This window comes from Myotis myotis, unplaced genomic scaffold (genome assembly GCF_014108235.1).
Source record: "Myotis myotis isolate mMyoMyo1 unplaced genomic scaffold, mMyoMyo1.p scaffold_m19_p_3, whole genome shotgun sequence".
NCBI classification, from domain to species: Eukaryota; Metazoa; Chordata; class Mammalia; order Chiroptera; family Vespertilionidae; genus Myotis; species Myotis myotis.
Genome location: NW_023416335.1, coordinates 152,447,790 through 152,455,291, shown reverse-complemented (window position 1 = coordinate 152,455,291; position 7,502 = coordinate 152,447,790). Strand labels below are relative to the sequence as shown.

Below are 7,502 nucleotides of genomic sequence, written 5' to 3'. Positions count from 1 at the left end.
GGACATGCCTGTGGGTGGTAATTTATAATGGGTGGGTTTGTGACAATGGGATGTTTATGAAATAATGTTCCATCCCTTATTCTTCCTGAGTGTTGCTTACTTTCCTAAATATCTCCTCCCACAATCCTCTTCCACAGTCCCCAGTGCTCAATACTGCCATCCTCCCGCACAGGACAATAGAATTCTGGCCCGAGGTCCTTCTTCTTCCTCAGGTTTCTCCTGAATCTTAACAGTCTCTCTGTCCACTCCAGCTCCTACTGGCTTCTCAAGAGGGGAAGCTAAACACTGGCCTCAGGTCAGGAGAGAGGGAGGAAGTGGTGGGTACTTCAACTCCATTAGAAGTATCTAAAGTGAAACACATTTTACCATCAACCTTTTTTTTTTCTTTTTCTTTTTTTGTAGTAGTATGTTTTATTAAGCTGTATCTTACGACAGGTGCTAAGGCTTGCCCATGGTGCTCTTGGTGCATAAAGCCTGGATGTTCCACTAGTTCTCTTTGAGCAATGACACCAGGACACTGACAGCTAAGGGGATGTTGAACATAAGCTCATCATCTGTCATCTTCACTTGACCAACGGCCACTGCCAGGCACAGAACCCTCTTCATCTGGAACTTGATCATGGATCTCACTTCCTTGACTTTGGCCACCATGCTCTCACTGTGGATCAGCAAGAACAAGAACTTGCTGGCTTATGCAGGCCTGGGCCCAGGATTTGTGGGATCTGCTTGATTGAAGACTGAAAAGGGTATCATACTTCTTGGTCAGCTTCTTGACCAGTTTCTTATTCTTGTTGAGTTTCTTCAGCACCTCTGTGTTCATGTGGGGGATATCCATGGCCTTGCTTGGCATTATCATAGTGCAACTGCCCCCCCCCCCCCCTTGCAAGAACACATACAGAGAACTTGGGGTGGGGAGTGGGTGATGGTACCGGAGAAGTGTTTGTCCGTCTGAGGATCACAGTTCTTCAAACTGATCTGCAGTTCCTCTGTCTGCAAACACTTCTGTGCTCGTGCTGGTTCCCATGTAGGACTTCTTGCACAGGACGACCCCCACTGCTTCTAGAGGGTGCCACCAGAGAAAAGAGCTCACCATCAATCTTAAATACTTGTCACGCGATTTCAATATACACTTCACGTTCAGCTGAACCCAGCTCAGTTCAGTCTAGGCTCACTTCCACTCCAAGGTAAAGGTTATAAATTCATATCCTTTCTGTCCCAAGTTTCAGCTCTACAGCTCTTGAAACTAGTTGTTCAAATGCCTTGAGGTCTTTCTCCAAGAAAACCTCAACAGAAATAGTAATAAAACTTAACTGAGAGATATAAAAGAGATCCCAAGTAAATGGAGAGACATATCATGTTAATGGGAAGGAAGGTAATATCATAAAGATGCCTATTCTCGCTAACTTGAATTATAGTTTCAAAACAATTGAATCAAAGTCATGGAACTTGCTAAGCTGATTTCACAATTTGTTTGGAAGAATAAAGGTCTCAAAATAGCCAAGATACTTCTGAAGTATCAGATATTAGAACTTAATGTGAAGCTGTGATTAAGACAATGGTGTAAACATTGAAGGTGAATAGGGGGTAGATATTTACATAATATCAAGTCCTTCAATGATGTTTTTTAGGTATAACATTGATGAGATGCTATAGGCACTTCACTCTTGTTTAAATCAATTAGCTTATGGTTAATTAAATTTGTCTTGTTACATGTCATTTTGCTTAAAGTCACAGAACCTATTGATGCCACTAAATGAGGACTTACTGCACCCCGAATACTTACTAATTAGATATTGATAAGTTCAAGATACTTATTACATAACTTTATAGTAGAGATATTTGGAAGACACCAAATTAACAAGTTCATAAAAGTTAACTTCACCAGTACAGGGACAAATCAACATCGTGTGCCTCCATTTGTGACATAGAATCGCTTCTGTGATATTCTGGCCAAAAATGCATAATGTAAAGCTAATTATGGGGCAACACCAGACAAATCCCAAATGAGGGACATTCTACTAAATAACTGGTCTGTATTTTTCAAAAGTGTTGAGATCATGAAAAGACAAAAGATCAAGGAATTGTTCCAGATTGAAGAAGACTGAAGAGACATGACAACTACATGCAGACTGTGATCCTGGGTGATGTCCAGGCCCATGAAAGAAACTTGGGACAATTGGCAAAATTCGAATGGAGTGTGTGAATTTGATGATAATATTATATCAGTGCCATTCTCTTGATTTTGATAGTTGTGCTTAACTATTAGGAGTCTATCATTGTTTTTAGGAAATACACACTAAAGTATTGATAAATAATGGAATGTCATGTTTGAAAATTACTCTCTGAAATGGTTCAGAGAAAGAACTACACACACATACATACACACAGGAAGAGAGAAAGAAGGAGAGAAAGAAATAGAGAAGAGAATGAGAAAGAAAATGTGGTAACATGCTAATAGCTGTGAAGTGGGTGAAGAATATATACTATAGAAATGCTTTGTATTTTTCTCTCAACTTTTCTGTAAGTTTAACTTATTTTAAAGTAAAGAGTTAAAAGAGTATATTAAGAATTCCTCCAAATAATAAGGAAAGCATAAATGCCACAACCTAAGAATGATGGGGGAAATGAACAAACATTTTACCCAGGAGGGTATACATGTAACCAACAGAGCCATGATGATAAATTTCTGATCATCCACAGTGCTGATCAAGACTACAGTGAGGTACCATTTTGTTAACTGCCCCAAATTTAAAAATCTGAAAATATCAAGTTTTGGACAGGATTTGATTTCAAGTGATCTATCATTCATTTCTGGAGGGAGCATAATTTGTTACTGTTACTCTAAACAAGTGCATTGTTATAGTTAAGAAAATTGAACATTTTCATGCCCATGACTCAGCAATTCTACCCAAGTATATAGCGAAGACCATTTGTGATGCATATATACCTGGAACATGTACGGCATGCGCATAGCAATACTATTTAAACAGGAAAAACCTGGAAAGGACCAGGGTGCCTGCCAGTGGAAGAGTGGGTAAATGAACGGTGGCACATTCACAACATGAAGAATCTTAGTGATATAATGTGAAATACAAAAGAAAGCCATCCCCTGATCACATACAGCATGATACTGTTTTTGCAAAAGAAAAATAACTAAATTGAAAAAAAATGATGAATATGTAGTAGATTAATAAAATTTTATATTAAAAAAAGTCAAGGGAGTAGTGGACACACAAGATATATATTTTTATTACCATAGAGAACACCTACCTTAAGGATGAATTGATGTTCCTATATTTAGAAAAAATACTATTTTGTAACATTTAATTAAAAACATTTTTATTTTGATTTTATCCATCAAGTTTCTAAAGTCTTAGGGCTCACTCAGCCTTATCTAGGATACCTATTATACAGATAATAGAGGCCGATGTACGAAATTCGTGAAAGGGGTTCAGCCCTCGCAGCCTTGGCTTCGTCCGGAAGGTCGTCCAGATAGTTGTTCTGCTGTTCAGTCTAATTAGCATATTAGCTCTTTATTATATAGGATGGCCTGTAATTTATTATGAACAAAATGAGAAATTTTAGAAACTAAAATATAAGCTCTATGAGAACAGAAATTTTTGTCTTCTGTGTTCACTATTATATCTCAAGGGCATATAATAGTGCTTGTCATGTCAAAGACGATCAATAAATAATATTTACCAATAATTAATAATATTGAATGAATGAAAACCTTGATTAGCCAGTTAAAAGGTAACATTGCAGTAACATGAAATGTCCAGTGGGTGGAGCCCATGTTGCATTTTGTTCACAGTGTACACAAAGCAAGGGTTCAACATTTTTTGGATGAATTTTTCCATGTCCTTGGGTGAATTTTAGGTGGTTCTGTGGGAACTCTGTAATAAGCTTAGATTTTCTTTGAAGTATTAATTGGTACCAAGATTTTAGTGTTCAATAGTTTTCTAACAGAAAATTTAAATCATTTGGTTATTTAGTTAATGTCAAGTGGAAAGGTTTTACTCTCTACCGAATTCAACTAGATGTTTAAATTTTGTTGCATTTATTTCTGGGTCAAAGAACTAAGAACATTAAAGAAGGAGAAAATCTGTTTAAAAGAGAATGAGAGGTTAACATGTGGTAAAGAATGTACCATGAATGCCAACTATGCTGACACCTTCTGAAGGACAATAGAATCAAAGCAATTTCCCCCATCACTTAGTTTAAAAGGCCTGACATTCATGTAAACACAGCATAGCGGTAATTAATTAATTGATTTACTTAGTTTCCTTTCTTGAGTCAGTTAACTGGATGCTCCTCCTCATGTGGCTCTGTACATCTGTTAACTGGGCTCATTTCTCTCCCCTTCCCATTTTGGAAACCTTTCATTGTGCTCTCTGGAACTCAGGATCTGCCACGTGCAAAATTCTTAAGGCCTTCACTTCTCTGAATATTCACTTTAGGATTTTGCTCAGTAGAAACCCGGCTCTTCATGAGGACCCTGCTTCCCCTCTGCCCTCTCTCTTGCTGTGTTCCCTCCCATGCCCTCATACCAGTGGCGGGAGGTGTGGGAGGTGCCTGCCAGCTCCCATGCCATCCCCACCATTCTCCCTTCCATCTCCAGAAAACTCCAACTTTGAAGTCCTTGCTTCAGACTATTCCACAACCCCTGCTTGCCGCAGTCATCTACTTCCTGTCCCTTCTCTTAATTTCTTTAATATTTTTAGCTTCTGGTTCACTGCCATTTCCTCTTAAAATTCCTGTGACAATTTTAGCTTTTCAGCATCCAGATAAATGATCCTTTCAACACTTAAAGCTCTTGGCTCCTTAACCTCCTCTTGTCCAGGGATCTTGTCCCTTTCCTTATCTCAGTCATTCTCTATCAGGGTCATACCCTTGCCCTTGTGTTTACCAAAACATTAACCTCATCCAAGCACCCACTTTCCAACCCCCACATTCCTGTCTTTCTAGCTCACTCCCTCTGAGGCCCTGGCTTGCCGGAAGCCGGTCCATCCTTGCTGCTTGACACAGTCGCTGCAGGAAAGAAACATCTGCACAGCATATGTTTCAAGGGACCTGGCGTATATAGCATACTGTTCTTAATATGTTTGCTCCCCTTAGCGCTGTGTGTTTTAACCAAGGTCACCTCTCCAAGAAAGGTTGTTTCCCCAGGTAGGAATTTTTCCCTGAAGTCAGGGAGGGGATGCCTCTCCTAGAAATGTTGTTTCCCCAGGTAGGAATTTTTCCCTGAAGTCAGGGAGGGGATGAAACTCCTTAACTAAGTGCCAGGCGGGTAGTTAATCACTACAAACAATCATGCTTAAGCTACATAATCTTTACTCCCTGGAATGGAGATAAGAAACGCCCTAACCTTTGTAATAGAAATTGACAGGATTAAAATCAACTGGGATAAATACGGATGTAACAAGACAATAAACAGCAGAACCTCTCTGGAGATCCAGACCAGAACTTAGCTGGAGATCCTGGCTAGAGATCCTGGCTAGGCTGCTGATCAACTGAACACTGTCTCCGTGTCCTTCCTTCTTCGCCGACTCCGTCTACACCTTTGGGGACCCCTGGACCTGCTGGGGTTGGACTCCGGCACTGGCTCACTTTTCTAACCCACCAGATCTTCAGTTCATAGATTTGGCCACATTTTTGTCCTCTCAATCTCCCTCATTTTACAGCCTTGCCTGGCCTGAATTCCATGCTTTGACATTACATTAACTCCCTTGCCAACTCTGGGATGTCCTTGGGTCTGGAAAACCCCAATCCTAGTTAAATCTAATTATCTGCTTACTCCATGCCTGCCTCCTGGCAGCTGAACATGACTGGATAAAAACCCACAACCATGACTAGTGGGCTCAAGGGAAATTTATCACCATTAACCTCACATGGACCCGTCCTGCTGCCTGGCCGTCTACTTTATCTTCCTAGTCCATTCCTTTTTCCACTTTTCTAGACTATTTATTCATCAAGTTTCAAACTGTGCATTTAAAGAATTGAACAGATGAGAGCAGAGTAAAACTAAATAGAGTGCATAACATATAATAAGGGTAAATATTATTTCAGGAAATGCTTGTTTCAGTTGTATGTATACATATTTATATGTGCATGTGTGCTGTATTGGGCTGTAAGATGCATTTTGTGCTAAAAAAAAAAAGTTAAAGGTATACAATTATTTCACATCTTCTCTCATTAAATTTGTATCACCTCCTCATCTTCTCACTGCTGTCCAGTGACATTTGACTAAGAAATTAGGAGGAGTTAGAGGAGAGCTTGTCCACCTGCCAACCCGTTGGTTACCATGCTCCACTCTCCTTCCGGTTACTCTCTGTTACGCTCTATGTCAGCTCAGTCCTCCACTTATCTCCTAGATCCAATAAATCCTAAACCCCTCAAAGACATTGCTTATTGATTATCAAGTAATTAGAACCTCTGTAAGGTTCTTTTTCCAGAATTATTCATTTCCTCCCCTCTGCTAGATAGATCATCCTTAATAATATGAAACATTTCACAATAGTTCCCATCTTAAAAACAAATATCCAAGCCAAACAAAGCCTTTGGTGGCTCCCCTCTAGCTACTGTGTCATTTCTCTACTCCTTTTTACAGCAAAACTCCTTTAAAGAGTTGTCTACACACACTGTCCCTGAGGTCTCTTCTCCCGTTGTCATTTGTCCCTAGTCCAATGAGATTTGTACTCTCACTATTCTGCCAAACCTTTTTATAAGGTTATCAGTGACCTCCTCTTCCCTAAATCCAATGAACTTTCCAGAGAGAGAGACCACTCTCTCCTCTTTGAAACACTTTTCCTTCTTACCTGTCAAGGACACCAAGTGCTGCATTCCTGGTTTCGCCTAGAGTCTACCTCCTTCTTCACACGTTGTGAATGTTGGAGTTGCCCATGTTGGAGTTGGAGTGCCCAAGGTCTCAGACCTCTTCTCTTGTTTATTTATACTTATCTCTTGGAGATTTCATCTAGGCTCATGGCTTTAAATAGTACCTATATACCAATGATTTCCAAGTTTATAGGATGCAGACCTTTCCCCTGAAACTTCCTCTTCAACCCATCCACTTGGGCACTTAATAGGCGTCTCAAATTAAAACTGGATGCCCACCTTGCTCCTCCCACAGTCTTCCCCATATCCGCTAACAGAACCTCTGAATTTCTAGTTGCTCAGGGCCCGTACCTTAGTGCCAGCCTTGGCTTCTCTCTTTCTTTTATGCACTACGTACATCCACTTGATATCATCAAATCCCATTGGCTCTATCTTCAAAATATAACCTGAACTCAAGCACTTTTCATCACTGTGGGGCGCGGCCAGAGTGTTTGGACAGGTTCAAGCCTTGGACTACTCAGAGGGCACAGTCCTCTCATTGCCACGTGCAAGTCCCAGCTTGGATGGCAGGGCCCTCCCAGCACAATTAGCCAACAGCTATAGCTGTGAGCTTGAGCCTGTGGTCCGAACACGTGGCCCCACGTTCCTGAGTGATAGAGTTCAGG

At 40.4% G+C, this 7,502-nt stretch overlaps 1 pseudogene; it reads right to left on the bottom strand.

Moving 5' to 3' along the window:
• Window positions 1–438: 438 nt before the first annotated feature.
• LOC118650627 lies at window positions 439–7,142 on the bottom strand (annotated as a pseudogene).
• Window positions 7,143–7,502: the final 360 nt, after the last annotated feature.